Source organism: Stomoxys calcitrans, chromosome 1, assembly GCF_963082655.1.
Source record: "Stomoxys calcitrans chromosome 1, idStoCalc2.1, whole genome shotgun sequence".
In the NCBI taxonomy this organism is placed as follows: domain Eukaryota; kingdom Metazoa; phylum Arthropoda; class Insecta; order Diptera; family Muscidae; genus Stomoxys; species Stomoxys calcitrans.
Window position 1 is genome coordinate 217,560,866 of NC_081552.1, and position 26,828 is coordinate 217,587,693.

Genomic DNA, 26,828 nt, shown 5'->3' on the forward strand with positions numbered 1-26,828 from the left:
TGAAATTTTGCATATAAAGTTCCGTAATGTCTTCTAATGACCGTGTCAAATACGGTCAAAATCGGTCTTTAACCTCATATAGCTCCCGTTCTTCCAACAACTGTGCCAATTACGGTCTAAATCGGACTTTGACCTGATATAGCTCCCATATAAAGCGATCGCCAGATTTGACTTCTTGAACCCTTACAAGCAGCAATTTTTGACCGATTAGGCTGACATTTTGCATGCGATGTTTTGTTACGATTTCCAACAACTGTGCCAAATACGGTCGAAATCAGTTTATATATAATCTAATATAGCTCCCATGTAAACCGGTCTTTTTTTTGCTGGTTTGACAGAAGTTTGGTATGTAGAATAAAATTATGCCCTACAACTTAATTTAGTTTGTATAAATTTTTAGCAGAATCTAAGGTGGTGGGTTCCCAAGATTCAGCCTGGTCGAACTTAGCACACTTTGACCTGAGAAATACGATTTTTATATACTAGCTGAACCCGGCCCGCTCCGCTGCGCTTTCTTTTACTTTATATGGAGCAACATTTTTCTTTGAATATTTATTTTCGACAACAAAAGATCTTTTTGGAAAATACCATGCTACGAAAATAGTATATCGCTTGACTAGCAGTTTAACAATATAAGTTCCTTTATCTGAATTCCATATGATATTTATTGGTCTACGAATTTAAGTTTGGATGTAAGATGTACTCCATTCTTAATATACTTTATTTTAGCCCGATATTCTTATGATGTCTGATTTAGGGGTCTTATCGAGGGTGGGGTGGGGGACACTTGGCCCTGAAAAAATATCAGGGCACTTCTCTCAAATTCGAAATTTCAAACCCATATTGCAATTGGTTTTGAGGGGAGTTTACAGGATGAAGCGTCCTCAAACACATGGCCCCAAGATTGGTTATCAAATTCGTTTTCCAATTTCAAATACCTTTCATTTGAGCCACATATTGGCATGGTCGAAAATATTTACCCTTTGGGGAGTGTTTTGGGTAAGGGATGATGCCCTTAATACATAGCCCTACACTTGGATATCAAATTCGTATTCTACTCCCAAATACGTTTATTTGAGCCCCACATTGCGATGGTCAGTAAAAAATTGCTGTTTGTGGCGTATTTTGGGAAAGGGGTAGACCCCTAGAAAATTGGTTCCGAATGTTGAAGTGGATATCAATTTTTGCTCAACCCCCCAATACCTTTCATTTAAGTAAATATGCCCGATTTAGGGGTGTTTTGGGGAGTGGGGTGGTACCCCAAACACTAAGCCCTGAAAATATATCAGCAACGTGCTCTATTCTCATATATCTATATATCATTTATTTGAAACCCCTAATATTATCGGTTGCGGTTTGGGGTTTGGGCCCTGAAAACTATGAATACCGAGTTCCACTGTCTTGAAGACCCAAATTGTCGTGGCGAGCAAATACCGTTTATTTGAGCCCCATTTTTCCATAGTCGGCAAACATGACCGGCTTGGGGGGGTGTTTTGGGGGATGGGGCGGCCACTCAGTGACTTGACTTTGAAAATATGGGTTGCCCAAAAAGTAATTGCGGATTTTTTAAAAGAAAGTAAATGCATTTTTAATAAAACTTAGAATGAACTTTAATCAAATATACTTTTTTTACACTTTTTTTCTAAAGCAAGCCAAAAGTAGCAGCTGATAACTGACAGAAGAAAGAATGCAATTACAGAGTCACAAGCTGTGAAAAAATTTGTCAACGCCGACTATATGAAAAATCCGCAATTACTTTTTGGGCAACCCAATATATACCAGTTTCGTATTCTATTCTAAAAAGCCCTTATTTGAGCCTCATATTGCAATGGTCAGCAAATACATCCTATTTGGGTAGTGTTATGGGGGTTGGGTGGCCCCATAGACACTTTACCCGATTTTGGAGATTGGGGTGGTCCCCCAAACACTTGGTCCGACAATTGGATATCAGATTCGTTTTCTAATCTTAAATACCTTTTATTTGAGTCCCATATTACCATGGTCAGTAAATAAGTCCTGTTTGTGGGGTGTTTTAGGGAAGGGGTGGACCCCCAGAAACTTGGTCCCACATTTGGATATTAGATTCGTATTTTACTCGCAAATACCTTTCATTTGAGTCCCATATTGCCATGGTCGGCAAATATGTGCGTTTTTGGGGTTGGAGTGGTCCCCCAAACACTTGGTCCGACAATTGGATATCAGATTTGTTTTGTAATCTTAAAAACCTTTCATTTGAGTCCCATATTGTCGTAATTGGTGTATATATATATTTGGTAGGTTTTGGGGGTGGGGCGTCCCCCCTAGGGACACCATCCAAAATTTGGATACCAAAATTTTGTTTGTAGATTACTAAAGGGTGATTTTTTTGAGGTTAGGATTTTCATGCATTAGTATTTGACAGATCACGTGGGATTTCAGACATGGTGTCAAAGAGAAAGATGCTCAGTATGCTTTGACATTTCATCATGAATAGACTTACTAACGAGCAACGCTTGCAAATCATTGAATTTTATTACCAAAATCAGTGTTCGGTTCGAAATGTGTTCAAATTTTGACAAATTTTGTTCAGGGATGAGGCTCATTTCTGGTTGAATGGCTACGAAAATAAGCAAAATTGCCGCATTTGGAGTGAAGAGCAACCAGAAGCCGTTCAAGAACTGCCCATGCATCCCGAAAAATGCACTGTTTGGTGTGGTTTGTACGCTGGTGGAATCATTGGACCGTATTTTTTCAAAGATGCTGTTGGACGCAACGTTACGGTGAATGAACACATTTCGAACCGAACACTGATTTTGGTAATAAAATTCAATGATTTGCAAGCGTTGCTCGTTAGTAAGTCTATTCATGATGAAATGTCAAAGCATACTGAGCATCTTTCTCTTTGACACCATGTCTGAAATCCCACGTGATCTGTCAAATACTAATGCATGAAAATCCTAACCTCAAAAAAATCACCCTTTATAAGAGAGAACACAAAATTTCGCTTAAATCGCACCAACCATCTCCGAGATCTGGCGTTTCTGAAAATTAGGGTAAGGGGGAGAGTCCAAAAAATGTAGTACCCCATTTTCACCACGGGATCAATATGCACCATCTGTAAAAATTGCAAGAAAATCGGTTCAGCCATTTTTGAGTCTATAAGGAACACACAAACAAACAAACACAAATAGATTTTTATATATAAGATAAGATTCGGCCCCATAGTACTTGGCACGCTTTTACTTGTCTTCCTTAATTTTTATTTTAAGCTAATAATTCTCTTAAATTTTAGTCTAAAAAGCCATGACGTGTATAGCTCAAATGACTAATAAAGATTTTTTAAACAACATCATAAATTGAAAGTGAAAACAAACATATGTGAAAAATTTTAATTAGAATACAGTAACAAAAACAATAAAAAAAAACAAATAAAAGCGTGCCAAGTTCGACCGGGCCGAATCTTATATATCCTTCACCATGCATCGCATTTTGTCGAGTTCTTTTCACGGTGTCTCTTTTTAGGCAAACAAAGAAAAGGGAAGGTTAAATGAGAATAATTGCTATGCTATTGGAGATATATCAAATTATGGTTCGATTCGAACCATAATGAAATGAATGTTGTATACCATAGTAGAAGTCACTGTGTAAAATTTCAGCCAAATCGAATAAGAATTGCGCCCTTTAGGGGCTCAACAGTAAAATAGGGAGATCGTTTTATAGGGGAGCTGTATAAGGCTACAGACCGATTCAGACCATTTTTGACACGTATGTGGAGGTCATGGGAAATTTCTTCCAAATTGCGCCCTCTAGAGGCTCAATAAGTCAAGATCCCAGATCAGTTTATATGGCAGCTATATCAGGTTATGTACCGATTTGCGCCAGACTTCACACAGTTATTGGAAGTCGTAACAAACGACCTCATGCAAAATTTCAGCCAAATCGGATGAGAATTGCGCGCTCTATTGGCTCAAGAAGTCAAGACCCAAGATCGGTTTATATGACAGCTATACCAGATTATGAACCGATTTTAATCATACTTAACACAGTTATTGGAAAAGTTATCAAAATACTACGTGTAAAATTTGAGTTAAATCGGACTAAAATTGCGCCCTCTAGAGACTGAAGGAGTCAAGATCCCAGATCGGTTTATATGACAGCTATATCAGGTTTAGGATGTCATGTCAGTTATTGGATGTCATAACAAAACACCTCATGCAAAATTTCAGCCATATCGGATAGGAATTGCGTCCTCTAGAGGCTCAAGAAGTCAAGATCCAAGATCGTTTTATGTGGCAGCTATATCAAAACATGGACCGATATGGCCCATTTACAATCCCAACCGACCTACACCTTTCGAGCGGCTAGCTTTATTCCTTCAAAAGTTAGCGTGCTTTCGACAGACAGACAGACGGACGGACAGATAGACGGACATGGCTTGATCGACATAAAATGACATGACGATCAAGAATATATACACTATAAGGGGTCTAAGACGAATATTTAGAATGACGAAATTAGTATACCCCCATCCTATGGTGGAGGGTATAAAAACGAAAATGCAATTTAGTATCAGCTATGAACATTTTCATGCTGTGCTGCTTTCATTAAACCAATGACCTTGAGAATAAAGAAACAATAAAAAATTTTCAAATGCTGTTTAATGCAGACACTTCAGAGAATAGAAAATAGCCAAATGATTATACAGCAACATTTTTAGATTTAAAAAGAAATAGTTAAACAAATTGGATATTGAAATAAGAATAGAAACGATAGGAAAATCTAATTTATAGAATTTTGGTAACTAAGGAAAATTGTGGCATTTTTCCAGAACCTTGGTTTGTTTTCAATAGCCTGTGCACCAATATCTTCCCTGCCGAAAGTCATTAATGTCCAAATCAATTAAGACATTTAATTTATTTTCCTGTCTATCTTATAAACAATAATAATAAGTCTCCCTGCTTATTACAATTCATTCAAAATTATCATGCCCTCAGTTAATTTATGCGATACAAGCTTATATGTCCATAAATGCATATAAAAGGCAATCATTTATTTCCAGCCAATGTGCTGTAGTTTTTCCATGTAAAGTTTAATAAATCTCATTTAAGAGACGTTGGCAGTGGCTGCACCAGCGTTGGCCTGTTCCACTTAAGATTTATTATGTACAGCAGAGAAATTTAAAATTGAAAACTTTGCCACGACACAGAGATGATTAATCTGGCATCGATGTCTGACCGTCTGTCCGTCCGCAGTGTCCATGAGTCCAAATATTCACTGCACTCACTTCACTCATTGAGACATTATTTCATGAGAATGCTGTCTGGTGCCTGTTATCGGGCATCTTTGATGGATTTCGATGAAAATGTGTTAATAAATTTCGCACCACAATTTTCAATGCAATTCACAGACTCAAGACAGACAGTGCGCAAAGTGTTGGCGCAAAGGGGAGAAAGATTAATTAATAAAATAAGCACATAAAATGAGCTGTGTCTTATCATTTGTATTGTCATATAAATTGAATTGTTTTGCGGTGTTTTTTTGTTTTTATTTATGCTATTGTTTTAATTAACATGTGCAAGTGTAATGGGCATTTAAATTTAATAAGAACAGAAGTAGTAAACGCTTAATGTTTATAGCATTGTAAGAAACGGAAAAAATCTTTGATATTATAATTTTTTTTGTTTATACCCTACACCGCTACTGTGGTACAGGGCAATATACTTAGTGCATTTGTTTGTAACACCCAGGGAAAAGAAAGATAGACTCATTGATAAGTATCCCGATCGACTCAGAATCACTTTCTGATTTGATTTAGCTATGTCGGTTTGTCCGTCTGTCTGTCCGTCTGTCGATTCAGATTTAGATATAGCTCTCACATAAATATATCGCCGGATTTTCATTTCTAGAGCTACTGCAAACACATTTATTGACCATTCTTGCCAACAACTTTGTACAACGCTTTCCTCGACGACTTTTACAATATCAATAAAGTTTGCTCGAAATCGGTTTAGATTTATTTATAGCTCTCATATATATGTTCGTTCGATTGCAACAAAGTGCTCACATGTTAATCGATTCTCTCGTAATTTGGCAGGAGGGATATTCTTAAGACTTTCAAAATTACTGTTGAAAAACATAGAAATCGGTTCAGATTTAGATATGGCTGCCATATATGTATGCCGCCCGAGTTTCACTTTTAGAGCCACTGCAACCGCATTTCAAATAACCAATGGCCAACATCAGCGTCTGTTCCCAGGTTAGGGGCGGCGAGCGTCGGATCTTGGAGCAAGCGGTTCGCCACAACGAGGGATACATGTGCAATCCCACAAAACCCATGCGGTTGGGGCGCTGGGCCAGTAACCCGCCTCCGGAAAACTATGAGACGACCCACGCAAACGAAAAAAGGACCATGATTGCGGATCTGCACCCGGAATTTATGCACTCTTTATAGAGAAGGTGCAGTATACGCGCTGGCGGCTGTATTAGAGAAGTACAAGGCAGATATTACCGCCTTACAGGAAGTGCGATGGACTGGTGGATGGAATGGCGTCACTTCAACTCCAAACAGTGACGAACTATACTATAGCTGCCATAACACGAGGCATGAATTTGGCTGTGGATTTGTGGTTAGTCGGAGACTGAAACACCTTCTATCCAGCTTTACTCCGACGGCTGAGATGCTAGCCACAATCCGCATAAAAGTCAAATTCTTGAACATCAGCCTTATTTGTGGCCCTGACCCGACGGAAGACAAAGACGAGCAGACCAAGGATATTTTCTACGAGCGCCTAGAGAGAGAAAATGACCGCTGCCCCGCCCATGGTATTAAAATCGTCCTGGGAGATTTTAATGGGAAGGAAGACATTTTTGGTCCAACAGTCGGAAAGTTTAGCCTCCACGAGAAAACGTCCAGTAATGGGCTGAGGCTTATAGATTTCGCCGCGGCAAAAAAATTGGTAGTTAGTAGCACCAGATTTCAACATAAAAATATTCACAAAGCCACATGGCTGTCACCCGATCAAAACACGAGAAACCAAATTGATCACGTTGTGATAGATGGAAGGCATTTAAACAGGAGTGGGGGTCTTCCAGTTAGACGTGAAGTGGGGTTAGAGTGGCTGTTGCGTTGAGAAAAGAGAGGCGGTGACGTCACTGGCGGAATTCCCTCAGTCGATGCTGTGTGGACTGTAATAATATGCGATGAACTAGTCTTATTATTCCTCATAGAGCGAGGAATAATAAGTTAGATGACGAAGGTAAACCCAACGAAAAAGAGTTAGAAAAAAAAAAATAACGCAATGGTAAAGTTCGGGTATTGATATAGAGACACTAGTTTTATTATGAGAGAAAGAGTAGAGATGTGTTGCTCACCTTGCTGCGGTTGTAGAAGGAGTGGGCAGTTCATTAGTAAAAGAATTGCAGATGAGCTTAAGTACTCAAAATCGCTTAAGATTAGAAATTCACAATGGGTACACTTAGTGCTGATAGATATTTTCTTACGTGCTACAAATTCATTTACAATTCACAATTTGAGGTCATATACTTCGACTTATTCTACGATAGATATGTTCTTAAATTAAAGGGACAAATTCAAATTTGTCCAGCATTCATCCAGCATTTCGGATCATTACCTTGTTGCAGCAAAGGTTCGCACCCGTTTGAACATGGCGAGGAAAGTACGATCTGACACTGCACGGAAGCTGGACATTGAAAAACTGCAAACACAACAACTGGCAGCGGCATACTCCACTTGACTGACCCAACTGCTTGATGAAAGCACTCTTTGTTCTGATGATATAATAGCACAGTGGCAAACTATTGCCCACTCCATGGAAAATGCCGCGAAATCCGTACTTGGATACCGGAAGCCTCCTCCAAGAAACCCATGGTACGACCAAGAGTGTCGAGCAACCCTGCAATCAGTAGCAACGCGCCAGATGAAGGAGAGGTATCAGGAGAAAAGAAGAGAGGAGAAACGTCTATTCCGCAGAAAGAAAAAGGAAATGGAAAGACGTGAGTGTGAGCGAATCGACATGTACAGGAGTCAGAATGAAGTCCGGAAATTCTACCAAAGAATTAAACATCAAACCGATGGCTTTGGTGCAGGCACATCTTCCTGCAGAGACAAAGAAGCAAATCTGGTAACTGACAGAGATAACATGCTGAGGATATGGAAATAACATTTTACCCAACTGCTAGTGTCCGACGTTGGCGGCGAAGAGGATACCGCAGAACCAATCCCTGATGATGATATAGAATGTTTACCTCCTAATCAGAATGAGGTCCAAGTAGCAGTAACCCAACTAAAGAACAACAAGGCAGCAGGAGCCGACGGGTTACCTGCTGAACTATTTAAGACCGCAGGCGACACGCTGATAAGGCGTATGCATCAGCTTATCTGCGTAATCTGGCTAGATGATTGGAACATCAGCATACTATGTCCCGTACATAAGAAAGGACACAAGACGGAATGTGTCAACTACGGAGGAATAAGACCCCTCCCCATCGTATACAAGATACTCTCGAGCGTACTGTGTGAAAGATTAAAACCTCCAAGAAATAATTGGGCCTATCAATGCGGCTTTAGATATTCACTCTGCGCCAAATCCTGGAAAAGACCCAAGAAGAACAAATCAACATCACCATCTCTTTGTTGTCTACAAAGCCGCCTTCGATACTCCTTTATATTCAAAGGTATTTCAAGCCATGTCTGAGTTTGGTATCCCTGCAAAATTAGTAAGACTCTGTAGGATGACACTTACTGATACGCGTTCCTCAGTAAGAATAGGAAAGAATCTCTTCGAATCATTTAATACCAAACGAGGTTTCACACAAAGAAACAGCATATCGTGTGATCTCTTAAATATCCTGCTGGAGCAGATTATACGAGATGTAGATGTGAAAAGATATGGCACACTAATCACAAGAGAGCACAAGCTACTCACCTATGCCGACGACATCGATATCATAGGTCGGTCAGCAGAAGTAGTAACTGCAGCCTTTGAAAGAATTGAAAGAGAGTCAGTGAAAATGGGTCTGGCAGTAAATGGAGATAAGACGAAATGGATGGTTTCAACTCCCAAAAAGCCTTGCACAACCGAGCAGATAAAGAAAATGGAAAAAGTTGGGAACTTTAAGACAGTCAGTAACTTTATCTATCTCGGCACCGCCATAACCGAAACGAATGACACCAGTTTTGAGATTAAGCGAAGAATAATACTGGCAAACAGATGCTACTTTGGACCAAGTAAGCAGTTTAGAAACAAGGCCACCTCTCGACAGACGAAGATTACATTATACAAGACACTGATACTACCCGTGCTGTTGTATGGTTCTGAAGCATGAGTACTTGTGAAAGCAGATGAGTCAGTGCTTGGAGTATTTGAGAGAAAGATTCTTCATAAAATAAATGGACCAGTTTGCGTTAATTGAGAATATAGGCTACGTATGAACCATGAGCTGTATCACGACGATGGCATAGTTACACGCATCAAAATACAACGTCTGCGTTGGCTGGGTCATGTTGTCAGAATGGATGAAGAAGCTCCAGCAAAGAAGTCTTTTGAAGAGAAGACCAAAAGCCCGATGGAAAGATCAAGTGGTGGGAGACACCTCGAAACTTGGTGTCAGAGATTTTAGAATGAGCGCAGAAGATCGAGGTGCTTGGAACGCTATTCTACGTTCGACTACTGGAATAAATATTCTGTCATAGCCAATTAAAGTAAAGTAAGAAGACGTAGTAACCACGTTTATAACCTAATATAGATCCCCCGTAAAGCCATTGCCCGATTTACCTTTTTGGGCCGCTAGGATTCGCAATTATTTGACAAAAATTTCAAACATGATATTTTTAAACCCCTACCCCATAGAAAGGGAGTATACTATTTCCGTCATTCCGTTTGTAAAACCCCGAAATATTTGTCTTAGGCCCAATAAAGTATATATATACTTGGTCACCCTGACGTTTTAAGTCGATCTAGCCGTGTCCGTCCGTCTATCCGTCTGTCTGTCAGTCAAATACTTCTTTCTAGTATAGGTCAGTTAGGATTGTAAATGGGCCAAATCGGTCCATGTTTTGATACAGCTGCCATATAAGCCCCATCTCTTCTTATCGTATTTGGCTAAAAATATTGCAAGTAGCATTTTGTTAATGTGCCAAGTATGATCTAAGTCAATTCATAAACTGATATGGTTGCCATATAAACCGATGTTCCAATTTGACCTCCTGAGCCTCTGGAGGGCGCAATTATTATCCAATTTACCTGAAATTGTGGAGGTGGTATTTTTTAATTATTTTTAACAGCCATGGCAAGTACGGTCCATATTGGTCTATAACTTGATATAGCTCGTTTATTTTTGAAAAAATTATTCAAAGAATTTGTCACAAGCGACCCATGGTGGAGAGTATAGAAGATTCCGTCCGCGAGGACATAACATACTTTTTTTTGTTTATGACTTCTGATAATCCTTTTGTTTCTGTAGGTGTTTCTCCTATATATATAAAAAAAGTCACCGAAGGCACGTGTTAAATCCGATTTATGGTGTAGTATATATAAGATTCGGCCTGGCCGAACTTAACGAGCTTTTACTTGTTACTAGTGTTTGTTTGTCTCAGAGTAATTGATTAGTTTTATGGGGGCGAGTTTTTGGCCCAGCGCGCCAACCCTATGGGTTATGTAGGATCCAACATGTACGCCGTTATGTTCCGAACCGATTGCTCCAAGATTCCACGCCCACTTCCAGCAGACCCTAACCTTGGAACACACGCTGATGTTGACCATTGGTTATTTAAAGACGCCAATAACTCGCTTCGTCCTATCGAGTATCATATATACTGAATGTTTAATTAAGAGCCGTTGCCGCCCATCCCCTCACTGAGACACCCTTCTCGAAACCGCTGATTGCCTGTGGCTGTATGTGCAACTTCTCTGCTTAAATACGAAACTTTTCACTCTCCGGAAACCGTGGATGCGCAGGTAGACTTTAGCTAAGCTTCCTCTGATAGCTATGAATCCCACACGTAAGTCCGAGCTCAAAGTTGCAGCCAGTGTGGTGCTCACCGTGTCGGAATTTCCGTTAGTAACACCTCAAAATATCGACCTGCAAACTTATAATGTATGCATGTTTTTCATCGTCATGGCATTTTAAGTCGATCTAGACATGTACATTCGTCCGTCGCTTAAAGAAATTCTCTGCAAATTTTGCGCGGATTTATCTTATCGATTAAGGTCGTTAGGAATTGCATAACTCCTATATAAACCGATCTACCGATTATACTTCTTGGCCTTCTAGAGGGCGCCATTCTTATCCAATAAGGCTGAATAATGCATAATGGTTTCCTCTGCGACTTTCAACATCTTTGCTAAGTATGGTCTAGGGGTCAATGAGCAAGCTGCAATTTTTGGCTAATTTGACAGTAATTTTGTACATAAGGTACACGTATGACCTTCAAATATATTTGTTTGTGTAAAATTTTTAATAGAATCTATGGTGGTGGGTTCCCAAGATTCATACCGACCTACATTCTTATTTGTTTTGTTTTAATGTTGCAAACAATTGTGGTTTGTGCTGTTTTTTCCTCCCACTTAGGCCAAATTGCCAAATAATTTTATGAAAATTGAAAGGCAATTTAACTTTTTTTCATAAACTGAAATTGTTCTACACTTTTCCATTGATATGAAATACAATAAATTCTTCAGCCCAACAGGATGTAATATTAAAATCCCATTGAAATCCAAAATATATGAATTGATGGGCTTATGTGATTATCAGAGGTTACAAAAAAGCGCTTGAACCTTAAAGGGAAAAATTTTTTAGATCATTTTTTGTTAGGCTGGAATAGACATGCCTTATATTTTTATAGATATCCAAAATAGCATCATAAATGTCAAAGACATGTTATATACCGGAGTATTTGTTGTTGCTAATTTTTCCTTAGCATGTAAGTGTGCCTCAACCTTCTCTCTTCCCTAAAACACAATGTGGCCCTTAATCTATTTTCATATATGCTGCCTTTGGAATTTGTTTTCTATCATTTTTCTGTCTTGGGCTCGTGCTCTTCATCCATTTTGGCCACCTACATACATGTTGTTCTCAGCTGTTTTCCTTAAGCTTGTCATGTAATGACTTTATTTACCTGACTTATCATCATCATCATCCTCAACTCAATGTCGACTTGGCTGTTTTACTGCTGAAATACTTCCGTTTCCGTTTTAATAAAATTACAAGCGGTCCTTTTTTCCATAACCACTCAGCAAGATACACACGCACATGAATGTGAGTATTTATGAGGAACGGAAAGGGGAGTAGTGAATGGCAGTAAGGAGCGAATATTGCTAAAAGGCATACGGAAGAAATGATGGATAAAACCAAAAACGTGTGTTTTTTACCCTCCACAATGATGAGACAGATGATGAGATATTCTTCAGGTCCCTCACACTGCTCCTTGTTCTTTATACAGCAATGCTGATGATGATGATGTTGTTGTTCTTTATTTTTTTTTTTTGTTTTTCTTTACCCCCTACCCCAGGAATATCCCTTAGTATCCTTAAGTTCGGTTGTTGCTCCAGTTGCTACTTAACCTTTCAAGTTGTTTTATGAATAAAGTCGTCAAGAAGTTCATGTCATTGTCTAATGCCAAGCGTAGCTTTTGCCAGCCTATGTTGCTTAACGCTTGATGCGCCCAAAAGGCTTTCAGCCAACTAGTAGCTTGACTTGCCTTACAGGATGATTGTCTGATGCCAGCCAGCTTATTGTCGGCATAGATGCATAGACGAAAAGTGTTACCTTACTTGTTTTGGTTGGAGGGAGTATGATTATAGCTTAAGGCTTAAAACATAGCTCACATTGCTGCTTTGGCGCTCTAGTAAGATTATCAACATCCCTTAGGATATAACGCATCCTTTTTTTGTGTGTTTCAATTTAGTTAAAGTTTCCCTTCTTGTAGCGAGGCAGTTAGGATTTTTCTCGAATCTAAGCCAAAACTTCTAAACGCGCCAAATACTTTTGTTTTGCCAGCACCAACAGTGTCGTAGGAAGGAAGGTGAATTTCAAAATTTAATGAAGTGACTGTTGGATTTCATAGACGAGTGTGTTGTGGGAAAATATCGAGAGATGGAAGAACGGACATACGGAAGGATGCAGAGATGGAAGGACAGAAAGATGGACAGATGAAATGATAGACAGTCGAAAGGGCGGATAGATGAAAGGACGGACAGATGGAAGGACAGACAGATGAAAGGACGTACAGAGGGAAGCGTGGAAAGGCAGACAGACGGACAAAAAGAAGCACAGATGTGATTAAATCGACACAGAATGTAAAGAAGGTCTAGAGTGTCACATGCACTTTAAAAAATTTGATCTCAATTGATACTGAAATCATACCAAATCGGACCACGCTTGGACATCAATAGGTATCTTGCAGACCGATCGGGACCGACATATGATAACTGTGGTCACCTCAAGGGTTGCAACTTTGAGCTCCGATTTGTGTGGTGTTTATCGTTATCATGGAAGGCTTAGCGTCTACAGGTTGCGGATAGTGGAAAGCTTCGTATTTGTGCGTAGTAGCTAAATGCGTACGCGGACAGTCAGCGATTTTGAGAAGAGAGTTTCAATGAAGGATGAGGTGGTACAGACTCTTACTTAAATACTGAGTGCCATTGATATTCGAAATGATGAGGCGAGTTATTAAGGAATTCAATTAACCAATAGCCAACATCAGCGTCTGTTTCTAGACTGTAGGCGAACTTCGGATCTTAGAGCAAGCGGCTCGCGACATCAAGGGATACATGTGCAAATCACCATAATCCATGCGTGGTGCTGGGTCAGTAACCCGCGGCCGGAAAACAGGATTGATTCAAGAAACAAAAGAATAGTTGTTGTTGTTGTAGCACTGTGTTGAACACTGAAGCGCAGCCGTTGCCGATGAAGGACTTCATCAGGTCTGTCCGGTACGTATAATCGGCTGCCATAGGACTGAGAGAAGAGTAGCACGTAAAAGCGTGCTAAGTTCGGCCGGGCCAAATCTTGTATACCCTCCACCATGGATCGCATTTGTCAAGTTCTTTGCCCGGCACCTCTTTATAGGCAAACAAAGGATAATGGATAAGAATTGCCATGCTACTGAAACTATGTCAGGTTATGGACCGATTCGAGACATATTTGATTAGATGATGGAGACTATACTAGAAATCATTGTGCAAAATTTCATGGTAGCCCTTAAGAGGCTAAAGAAGTAGAATCGGGAGGTGGGTTTATATGGCAGCTGTATCAGGTTATTAGGTTCAACCGCGAAGTACAATTGGGAGATCGGTTTAAATGGGAGCTATATCAGGTTATAGATCGATTCGAATCACACTTGGCACACGAGTAGTTGATAAAAGAAAAACGAAGCAAAACTTCTCAAAACACACCATACTTGTCATGCATGTTGAAGGTCATAGAAGTAATTGTTGTACAATATTTCAGCCAAATCAGATGAGAATTGTGTCCTCTATAGGCTGAAGAAATATTATCGGGAGATCGGTTTATATAGGAGTTATATCAGGTTATAGACCGATTTTACTCATTCTTGGTATAGTTGTCGAAAGTCAAAGCAAAATACTTCCTACAATATTTCAGCCAAATCGGCAAAGAATTTAGCCGTCTAGAGGCTAAAGAAGTCAAGATGCGAGATGGGTTTATATGGCAGCTATACCAAAACATGGACCGATATGACCCACTTACAGTCCTAACCGACTTACACTAACGCCAAATGGACGGCCATGGCTAAGCCGACTTAGGATGTTATGTCCTCCCCCATCATATGGTGGAGGATATAAAAAGAGGCTCCCCTTATGTTGACGATCCCCCAAACGAAAAATGGAGTATCATCTGCGAATCTGCACCTGGAATGTCCGAGCTATTTATAGAGAAGGTGCTGTATAAGCACGGGTGGATATCAAGCCTATTTTCAAAAAACACCTTGAGAGAGAACGCGATCACTGTCCCGCGCATTATAGTAAAATCGTTGGGCGAGATTTTAATGCGAATATAGGGAAGGATATAGGATATTTGGTCCAACAGTTGGAAAAATTAGCCTCCACGAGATAACGTCCGATAAAAGGTTAAGTGTAATAGATTTCGCCGCGGCATAAAAGATGGTAATAAGCAGCACCAGATTTATATGGCAGCTATATCAGTTTATAGACAGATTTGAACCACACTTAGTGCAGTAGTTGAAAGTCATAACAAAACACGTCATGCCAAATTTCAGCCAAATGGAAAACGAATTGCGCCCTCTAGGTGCTCAAGAAGTCAAGACCCTAGATCGGTTTATACTACAGCTCTATCAGGTTACGGACCGATTTGAACCATACTTGGCACATTTCTTGGAAATCATAACAAAACATTTCATGCAAATTTTAGCCAAATCGGATAAAATTGCGTTCTCTAGTGGCTCAAGAAGTCAAGATCCAAGATCGGTTTATATGGCAGCTATATCAAAACATGGACCGATATGGCCCATTTACAATACCAACCGACCTACACTAATAAAAAGTATTATTGCACAATTTCAAGCGGCAAGCTTTACTCCTTCGAAAGTTAGCGTGCTTTCGACAGACAGACGGACAGACATGGCTAGATCGACCTAAAATGTCATGTCGATCAGGAATATATGTACTTTATGGGGTCTTAGAGGAATATTTCGAGGAGTTACAAACAGAACGACTAGATTACTATATCTCCAGACCAAGACCAAGAAGTAAGGAGCCAGATTGATCACATTGTGGTATATAGAAGGCATTCATCCATTGTGGATGTACGATCGATCCGAGGAGCGAATATAAATTCGGAGCATTACTTTGTTGCAGCAAAGATTCGCATCCTTTTAAGCATGACGAGAAAAGTACGATCTGACACTGCAAGGAAGTTGGACATTGAAAAGCTGCAAACACAACAGATGGCATCAGTATACTGCACTCGACTGACCCAACTGCTTGATGAAAGCACGTTTTGTCGCGATGATATAACGGGGCAACGGCAATCTATTGCCCACTCAATGGAAAATGCCGCGAAATCCGTACTTGGATATCAAAACCCTCCCCCAACAAACCCAGGGTACGACCAAGAGAGTCGAGGTATTGCTGAAGCCAAGAATGCGGCATACAGAGCAACCCTGTAATCAGTAGCAACGCCCCAGATGAAGGAGAGGTATCGGGAGAAAAGGAGAGGAGAAACGTTTATTCCGCTGTAGGAAAATGAAAATGGAAAGGCGTGATGTAGAGAATTCAGAATGAAGTACGGAAATTCTTCCAAAGAATCAAACATTTGACCGATGGTTTTGGTGCAGGCACATCCTCCTGCAGAGGCAAAGAAAAAAATCTGGTAACCGATACAGATAGTGTTCTTGGGATAAGGCGAGAACATTTTTTACAGCTGCTGGCGTCCGACGATGGCGGCGAAGAACCAATCCCTGACGATGGTTTCAAATGTTTACCTCCTAGTCGGAATGAGTTGCAAGTAGCAGTGACCCGACTGAAGAATAACAAAGCAGCAGCAGTTGATGTTTTGCCCGCTTAACTATTTAAGACTGAAGGCAACACGCTGATAAGGCGTGTGCATCAACTTCTCTGTGCGATCTGGCAAGAAGAGCGCATATCTGACGATTGGAACCTCAGCATACTATGCCCCGTATACAAGAAAGGAGGCAAGACGGAATGTGCCAACTACAGAGGAATAAGTCTTCTACCCATCGCGTACGATATACTTCCGAGCGTACTGTGTTCTCAAATTCTTAAGCCTATATACCTCATTTGGGTTTATGTTTTTTTTTTGCTCCATATGCCCCCTAAACCTATGCTAAAAAATTTTTGCATCAATCAATATTTGTAGCCTCCATAGCAAATTTAGTAAAAAATGCAGATTTTGAAACCATTTTTGGCCGCAAGGGTCATTTTGGTGATTTTTGTAAAAAACTTTGGACTGAATTAATTTTTGGTTTTTCAATGACATTTTTGTCTGCACTCAGAATTTTGGAAATCAGACCAAAAATCAAAGATATTCAAAATACCGAGGGGACCCACATTAGGAACCTGGCAAAGGCTACCGGACAACCTAGGCCATTGAAATTATGCACACGATTTCGCTCACACCTTAGCTCTAACCGTTTCAAGGAGATATCTTCACCGGTTCTCACACGGCATTTTACTTGTTTTTCTTCCACTGTGCGATGTTCTCATAAATGAAAGGTTTCATAAGTGATGTATTTTTCACCGGTTTAGGATGAAAGGTGTTTAGTATACATAACCGGGGTTATGTGTATCCAAATTTTGGCCTGCCGAACATAGTGCTTTTTTACTTGTTTTGCTTGAAAATTTTTCAATTAGATTTTCATTTTTAAAAAATTTTTCGAAGTGCCGAGGTCACCAACTTTAAAAACCTGCCATGAAACGCCCGGACCAACTAGGGCCTTCAAATATTGCAAATGATCTCGTTAGCTTCTCAGCTCAATATTTCAAAGAATTATACCTAACCGTTCTCATACGGCAGATTTTTATACCCACCACCGTAGGATAGGGGGTATATTCATTTAGTCATTCCGTTTGCAACACAAGTATATATATTTCGGATCGTCGTAAAATTCTAAGACGATTTAACGATGTCCGTGTGTCTGTCCGTCCGTCTGTTGTAATCACTCTAGAGCCTTCAAAAATTGAGAAATTGAGCTGAAATTTGGCAGAAATACGTCTTTTCGATGCACGCTGATTAAGTTCTTGAACGGGCCAAATCGGGCTAAAAGCTTTGCCCGTAAAAGCTTTATTTTTTAACCGATTTCGCTGAAATTTGAAACAGTCGACCAAAATATGGTTCAGATCGGACTATATTCAGATATAGCTGCCATATTGACCGATCTGTCGATAATGGGTCTGAAGCCCATAAAAACTCTATTTATTTCGTTAAAATTTGAAACAGTGGGTAGTTTTAGGTCCGTCTCAAATATGGTTTGTATCGGATAATATTTAGATATAGCTTCCATACAGAGCAATCTGCCGATAAAGGGTCAGAAGCCCATAAAAGCTTTATTTTTTATCCGATTTCGCTGAAATTTTAAACACAAAATTCAACAGTGACTTATATTTATTAGACCACTCAATGTCCATGCCGCATTTGGGTGCATAAGTTATCCAATTTTCCCCAGATTGTGGCGAAATGGGGTTTACATATACAACCGTGGTGGTGGGTATCCAAAGTTCGGCCCGGCTGAACTTAATGCCTTTTTACTTGTTTATTTTTTTTTATCCCACTGTGTGACTTTTCCTTTTCTTTAACAAGATACGACGCAGAAAACCTTCATTTGTAACTATGTAGTAGTAGCCTAAAGTGTCAACAAGAAATTTTCAGTGTAAAGTTCCCAGTAACGTTCCTTTCCTTTATCTTTTTCTAGAGCGAACACAATGGACCCAAGGTCTTCGAGCGAAGCTGACCCAAAGTTACGCTCCTCCCAAACAACTTTCCTTCCCACGCTTATGCCATCATGCGATACCAAGCAAGACAAAAGTGTTCCCTTTTTGAAATAAACTAATCTCACATCAAACGTAAAGCTAAATCATTTCCTGCCTGTGTCAATGTTATTCTATATTTCAGCAGCAAGCACAAAAAAACCTAAATCTTCAAATCTTCTCCCCATCATTGCAAAACCACAACTGAATTTAGTGATTTTTTTTTGGTTAATGCTTTGGCTGTCTACTTAGGAGTAAGAGAATGAATACGCACTTATATCTTGCAAATCTTCTTAAGGTCTTTAATATTAACCTTCTCGAACCTTTGCCCTTGGCGCAGATTTGTGTGAAGGGAGGATAAATGAATTGTGGCTTTTCTTTGTACAATTATGATGTGTTTTTTCTGGCTTCTCGCTCTCACTCTCTCTCTCTCTCTTTGGCAATTCTAAGTAAATGATTAGCTCGAGTGACTTGTAATCCTTATTTAATATTTTCTCTGAATACCTTAAGGATTAAGCAGGTGGTTTTTATAAAGGATTGTTATTTTTTTCTTTTAGCAATATTTTCCCTTACCTATGGTAAATGGATAGGTTAATGGAATCAACTATTTTTTTCCTTTTTTTTTGAGCATGTGGTCAACCCTTCATAGAAAGATATCAAATAATCATGTTTGGAATTCCAATATTGCAAACATTTTTGTTTTTTAATATAAATGAAGCAACTGCGGCTCTAGCTAGCGTTGAGTTACATGAATGATAAGATGTGGTATTTGTAGTTTACAGTTACCAAAATCTTATAAGTCTTCTAAGACTTTAAATAGAAGTATTTATCGGACTTAAGCCATGGTCTTTTGGAATAACATTGGCTTAATTTGGTTTTAGTTTTTTTAGTCATTTAGTCTTTTTTAGTCATTATGACATTTCTTATGATTTTGATTCAGTTTGATGTGGTAGAGAATGAATATTTTTGCCTCAAGAAAACAATGTTTGTTTAATTGAAAGAGTGTACGGTCTTTCAAGCAGAGGTCTGTGTCATAACAGTAGCCGCAAGAGAAATTCTGTTAAGGGATCTTTCGCCATTAAAACTCAGGAGCGATTCGTCTGCCCGGCCGAACCATACACCGGTATTGCCTACGCACCATTTGTCGAGCAGCTGAAAATAGTAGATGAGATGGCCAGAGCGGCGTCGGTGGCGTGATGGGACTCAGCGAGTGGTTGCCGGATCGCTTAAGCGCTCTGGACTCTCATCGACCTCAGGAGGTCGAAGGCACTACTGAGCGATATTTACAGCGGTAGAAACCGGACACTGTGTCATAGACCATATGGCGGCGGGCATGCGAATACCGCACAATGACTTTTGCAGGAGTTGTCTTGATGAGAATGAGACTATCGAGCACTAGCTCTGTTCATGTCCGGGTCTGCAGGGACTAAGACACTCCCATTTGGGTAATCTTCCAAACGTACTTCTGGAAGATCTCCTGAGATTTTTCGGTGCGATAAGATCCGCCGAAGTTTCATACGTGCTTTATTAGCCATAAGCGTTTCATACCCCGCTATGGTTCTCTATTCTTCCAGTTTCTTTTATTCCGGTATATAAGCTAAACTGAAGTCCAAGTAAACTCACCTATGGTGGACAACCCATTCAACCTAACCTAATTTAAAGACTAGGGAAAATAAACCGTTCAAATATTCTTTTGCTGTAAGTCCATAAATGGAGGTCACTGTATCGCAGAGGTAAGCATGTCCGCCTACGACGCTGAACGCCCTGGTTCGAATTTTTTCAGCAATGGGTTTTCCTTCCTCATGCTGGCAACATTTGTGAGGTACTATGCCATGTAAAAACTTCTCTCCAAAGAGATGTCGCACTGCGGTACGCCGTTCGGACTCGGCTATAAAAAAGGAGGCCCCTTATCTTAACTTGAATCGGACTGCACTCATTGATATGTGAGAAGTTTTGCCTCTGTTCCTTAGTGGAATGTTCATGGGCAAATTTGAAATTTGCAAATAGTGTTTTGATCAATAGATTGTCGGCTTTAAAAAAATTTAAAGCAAAATAAAGTTTTTTTCATATTTTATCGAAAACTAAATTCTTATTTCATAACACTACTATAGCTACCAATTTTTTCATCGTAAACTTAGTTCTTATCTCATAACACCACAACAAATAGGACTTTTGCAAAACATATCATAGCCTGTTAAAAGTCTTTCATAGACATTCTTTATTTCGTCAATTGTTATTTTTATGCCCACCACCGAAGGATAGGGGGTATATTCATTTAGTCATTCCGCTTGCAACACATCGAAATATCAATTTCCGACCCTACAAAGTATATATATTTCGGATCGCCGTACAATTCTAAGCTGATTTAACGATGCCCGTGTGTCTGTCCGTCTATCCATCTGTCCGTCCGTCTGTTGTAATCACACTAGAGCCTTCAAAAATTGAGATATTGAGCTGGAATTTGGCACAGATACGTCTTTTTGATGCACGCTGGTTAAGTTCTTTAACGGGTCAAATCGGACCATATTTGGATATAGCTGCTATATAGACCGATTTTCCGATTAAGGGTCTAATGCCCATAAAAACTTTATTTTTCATCCGATTTTGCTGAAATTTGAAACAGTGAGTAGTTTAAGGCTTCCCGACAACTGACCCAAATATGGTTCAATTCGGACTATATTTAGTTATAGCTACCATACAGACCGATCTTCCGATAAAGGGTCTGAAGACCGTAAAAGCTTTTTTTATTATCCGATTTCGCTGAAATTTGCAGCAGTGGGTTATTTTAACCCATCTGACGTAAATATGGTTCAGATCGGACTATATTTAGGTATAGCTGCCATATGGACCGATCTCCCGATAAAGGGTCTGATGGCCATATAAGCTTTATTTTTTATCCGATTTATCTAAAATTTGGAAAAGTGCGCAGTATTAAGCCTCCCAATATCCAACCCAAATATGGTAAAGATCGGACTGTATTTAGATACAGCTGTCATATAGACCGATCTGCCGATAGAGGGTCTGAAGCTGATAAAAGCTCTATTTTTTATCCGATTTCGCTAAAATTTGGAAAAGACCAATATTTTGTTCTACAAAATTGAATAGTGACATATATATTAGACCACTCAATGTCCGTGCCGAATTTGGTTGCTTAAGTTATCCAATTTTCATCGGATTGTGACGAAATGCGAAATACGTATATACCTGATGTGGTGGGTATTCAAAGTTCGGCCCGGACGAACTTAATGCCTTTTTACTTGTTTCTATTATAACAATTTCCTCCCCATTTCATTCCCTCGTTAATACTTTTGTTGGGCAGCTAGTTAAACAAAGAGAAAAAAGAGGAAGGAAATCAAAACACAAAAAAAAAACAAACAGAAAAGGTTCATATGAGCCATGCATAAGGTCCATAAATGGCACGTGATGTGTCTGTTAGATTTTGATACATGCCCGGAGGTTATGCTTGTCTTTGTTATTTGGCACATAATCGAAAAAGGATTGGTGTCCCGTAAAAAAACAGCCCCAAACAAATGAAATCATAATCATAGCAGTGTGAAATATCATAATCACTAATCCTATAAATTCCTTGGGCTACGTTAAAAAATTGGATTTCGGTGGAACACTAGAGGGGGTAAAAAAATAAAACAAACAATAATAAACTGTATATTGGGTTCCAAAAATTATAACAATGTATTTGACATTGAATTGACCAACTTTTTATACCCATCACAGAAGGATGGGGTATATTCATTTTGTCATTCAGTTTGCAACACATCGTAATATCCATTTCCGAACCTATAAAGTATATATATTCTTGATCAGCGTAAAAATCTAAGACGATCTAGCCATGTTATTTGAGCTGAAACTTTGCACAGATTCTTTTTTCTCCTTTTCTCCTCCTTTCTGCAGAAGGTTAAGTTTGAAGATGGGCTGTATCGGACTATATTTTAATACTAGCTAGATAGGGCCCGCTCCGCTGCTCCTTTTTAACTCTCTAGTATCTATTTATCCACTTCGTGGATATCGTCCCTCTGTAGCCTATGTTCATCTATGACGATGAACGCCTGCGTTCGAATCCTGGCGGAACTTCGGACAAAATTTAAAGCGGTGGTTACCCCCCTTTATAATGCTGGTGACATTTGCGAGGTACAATACCATGCATGGTAATGTTCAAAATTCTCCCCAAAGAGATGTCGCACTGGGTCACACCGTACGGACTCGGCTATAAAAAAGGTCCCTTATCATTGATAAACTCAACTTGAATCGGAAAGCACTCATTGATGTATGAAAAGTTTGCCCCGCTCGGTTCTTGGGCAAATTTGTCCTCCACTCCCAAATGTCTTTCTTTTGAGGCCCATATTACTGTATTGCCTAATATTTCGTGTTTTGGGGGTATTTCGGGGGTGGTCACTTGGCCTTCAAAGTAAATATAAGATTCGAGCTCTACTTTCAGAAATATAATGGCATGATCGGTAAATAAGTTGTGTTTGGGGTGGACCCCAGGGTCTTTGTCCCGAAAATGAATATAAATTTCCCGAAAATCAATAAATTTCCACCACAAATAGCTTTTATATAATAGGGAGGTATTTTGAGGAGGGGTGACTCCCCAAACACATGGCTCTATATTGTAGTGATTGGTCCATATATCCATTTGGCGGGTTTTGGGCTGTCCCCGCGGCACAACAATAGAAACCATGTTTTTTTCGAACTAATCGCATTACAAATCTCCGAGATCTGGTATCTTTGAAATTAGGGTAATGTGAAGTGCTTTTTGGGGGAGACATTTCGACTCAAATATGGATATCAAATTCGTGTCCACTCCCAATTCCCTTTACTTTGAACCCCATTTTGTCATGGACGGTAAGTATGAACCGTTTGGAGGGTGTTTTGGGGCTGGGTGGTCACCGGCACTTTGCCCTGAAAATAGATTTCAAATTCGACCTTTACTCCCAAATACCGTTGATTTGAGCTCCATATTGATATAGTCGGATTTAAAATTGGATATCAAATTCGTTTTTACTCTCAAATACCTATCATTTGAGTCCCATATTGCCTTAATGGGTCAATTCTATTCTATTCGACGTGTTTTTAGGAGGAAAAGAGCCACCTTGACTTGTACGCAAATTTTAATCTACTCCCAAATATCTTTCATTTGAATGGGGGTGACCCCATACACTTCGATCTGATTTTGTATGGCAGATTCGTAATCTACTCACGAATACCTTTCATTTAAGTCCGATATTGATATGAACGACCAATTTGTCTGTTTTTAGACATTTTGGGGTTAGGGCAACTTCCTGGGTACTTGGAACCAATTCTTAATACCATATTCGTATTCTACTCTTCAATACCTTTCACTTGATATCCATATTATGGGTTCACTTGAGATTTTGGGTGGTATTTTTGGAGTAATGGGGAGGGTCCGCCCCCTTCCGATATCAAAAAATTTTAAAGCATATTTCTTCCTGACCCAATTCGTAATCTACTCCCGAAAACCTTTCATTTGACTCCCATATTGCCATGATCGTCAAATAAACCTATTTTAAGGGGTTTTGGAGCTGGGGCGGCCCTCAAGTACTTCTACCCAACTTTTATTATAAAATTCGTACTCTACTCTTGAATACCTTTCATTTGAATCCCATATTGTCCCGATCGCCCCCCTCCCGATATCAAAAAATTATATAGCCTATGTTTCCTTCCAGATCAACCTACATAATCTGTGAAAATTTCACGGTAATCGGTCCAGCCGTTTTTGGCTTTGGGCCCTTAAAAGGTTCAGATCGGCCCATTTATTGTCCGATGTCGCCGAAGTTTGGGACAGTGAGTTGTGTTACACCCTTCGACGTTCTTCTTCAATTTGGCTTAGATCGGTCCAGATGTGGATATAGCTGCCATATAGACCGATCTCTCGATTTTATGTTTTGGGGCCATAAAAGGCGCATTTATTGTCCGATGTCGCCGAAAATTGGGACAGTGAATCAAAATTTTTTTGCAACTTGGTCCAAATCGGTCCAGATTTGGATATGGCTGCCATATAGACCGATATCTCGATCCAAAGTCTTGGCACCATAAAAGGCGCGTTTATAATCCTATTTTACTGAAATTTGACACAGTGACTTATGTTAGGCTTTTCGACATCCGTGTCGTATACGGTTAAGATCGGTTTATTTTTAGGTAAAACTACTAAAACGACAATATTTTGTTATACACAATTGAACAATGACATGTACTTATTAGTATTTGGTCCTAATCGGAACATATTTCGATAAAGCTGCATTGGGGCATAAGGTATGCATTTTTCACCGGATTTTAACGAATAGTGGTTTACATATATACCCGAGGTGGTGGGTATCCAAAGATCTGCCCGGCCGAACTTTACGCCTTTTTACTTGCTTTTATTGTATACCTATATTAAAATTTTTAAAATAAAGAATTTAAAATTCGTAAAATTAAAAAAGAAATCCTCTATTGAAATTTACAAAATTTTGGTCGTTGTAGTGCGAAATCTTCTCTTCATCTTTCCAAAAATTTAAGGTAAATTCAAAGATTTGATTTTTATGTTGTATTTATTTATCTTGTATCTGTAACCCAATTTAACCTATAGATTGAGTTTAGATCCCATAAACTCACAATGTACAATTTCCTATATTCCTATTCCTTTTCCATAATTTATATGAGCTGCTCTATCACCATGTTCAATGATTTTATTTCACTACACTGATTTTTTCATGTTTATAGTTTTTCTGTGGCTCACTTTAATGTTCTTTGGAATTTAGGACCCAACGGTGTATTGATGTTCTGGCACTAGTAAAATACTGTTAGGTCAACATATGTTACTGACACTTTTACTTTCCCTCCATCCTTTGCTTTTTTGTTCAACTCTCTATTGCAGCGTTACTAATTCTTTAATACAAATTTCCAATCTATTTGGCATTTTATTAATATTTGTTCATTTTTTCTTTCTTTGCAGTGCTTTGCTCCTGATTGTTGTTGATGAAAATCCTCCCTAGAAGTGGAAAAATGGATTCATTGAAATCAATAGAAACTGCTCTATATTGAAATTCCATGCAGCGATTGGATTCTTGCAAATATCTCTGAATTGGCAAACTTTCTCAACATAGTTTTTTTTTACCAGAATATCCAAGTGTAGTTGTTTAATACGCCCAACCAACTACAACCATTTGGAAGCGTTCGACTACGAGTGCACGTGTGAGTAGAACTAACGGGCAAGGTTGTTTCCGTTTCCTTTGCTAAACAACAGTAAAACCTCATTCTCATACTAGATTGGGTTAAGTGCTTGTGAAGCTTATATGTGTGGGTGGGAAGAGGATGTGTGCGTTGTTGGGAGAGAGAGTTTGTGGGAGCGTGACAGTGCGTTCGTTAAAGAGCCTAGACCCTTTAATGTCCGTGACCATATCCATATCTGTAACTGTGTCAGTGAATAGCGAGTGTTATTTAGCAGATAATGTAAATTCTATGTTCTCTATTCTCAATAGTGTTGCCATTTGTTGGTTTCTTTTTGCAAATTTGATGGGCCTCATACTTCGTAAACCCACCACCATAGGATATGGGGAATATTCATTTAGTCATACCGTTTGCAACACATCGAAATGCCATTTACAACCCTACAAAGAATATAAAGGGTGATTTTTTTGAGGTTAGGATTTTCATGCATTAGTATTTGACAGATCACGTGGGATTTCAGACATGGTGTCAAAGAGAAAGATGCTCAGTATGCTTTGACATTTCATCATGAATAGACTTACTAACGAGCAACGCTTGCAAATCATTGAATTTTATTACCAAAATCAGTGTTCGGTTCGAAATGTGTTCATTCACCGTAACGTTGCGTCCAACAGCATCTTTGAAAAAATACGCTCCAATGATTCCACCAGCGTACAAACCACACCAAACAGTGCATTTTTCGGGATGCATGGGCAGTTCTTGAACGGCTTCTGGTTGCTCTTCACTCCAAATGCGGCAATTTTGCTTATTTACGTAGCCATTCAACCAGAAATGAGCCTCATCGCTGAACAAAATTTGTCAAAATTTGAACACATTTCGAACCGAACACTGATTTTGGTAATAAAATTCAATGATTTGCAAGCGTTGCTCGTTAGTAAGTCTATTCATGATGAAATGTCAAAGTATACTGAGCATCTTTCTCTTTGACACCATGTCTGAAATCCCACGTGATCTGTCAAATACTAATGCATGAAAATCCTAACCTCAAAAAAATCACCCTTTATATCGGATCGTCCTAAAATGCGATTTAACGATGTCCGTGTGTCTGTCCGTCCGTCTGTTGTAATTACGCTACAGGCTTCAAGAATTTCACCACAGATACGTCTTTTTGCTGCAGTCAGG

The 26,828-nt window shown here is 39.3% G+C and overlaps 1 protein-coding gene across 9 annotated transcripts in view; it reads left to right on the plus strand.

The window, feature by feature from the left end:
• The window catches only part of LOC106090109 (collagen alpha-1(XVIII) chain), a 1,585,531-nt gene that overhangs the window by 100,688 nt on the left and 1,458,015 nt on the right, over positions 1-26,828 (plus strand). For all 9 annotated transcript variants that reach the window (XM_059369513.1, XM_059369516.1, XM_059369517.1 and 6 more), the window contains exon 5: positions 25,432-25,670. The gene's annotated coding sequence lies outside the window, so the exon portion shown is untranslated. The remainder of the gene's footprint in view (positions 1-25,431; positions 25,671-26,828) is intronic.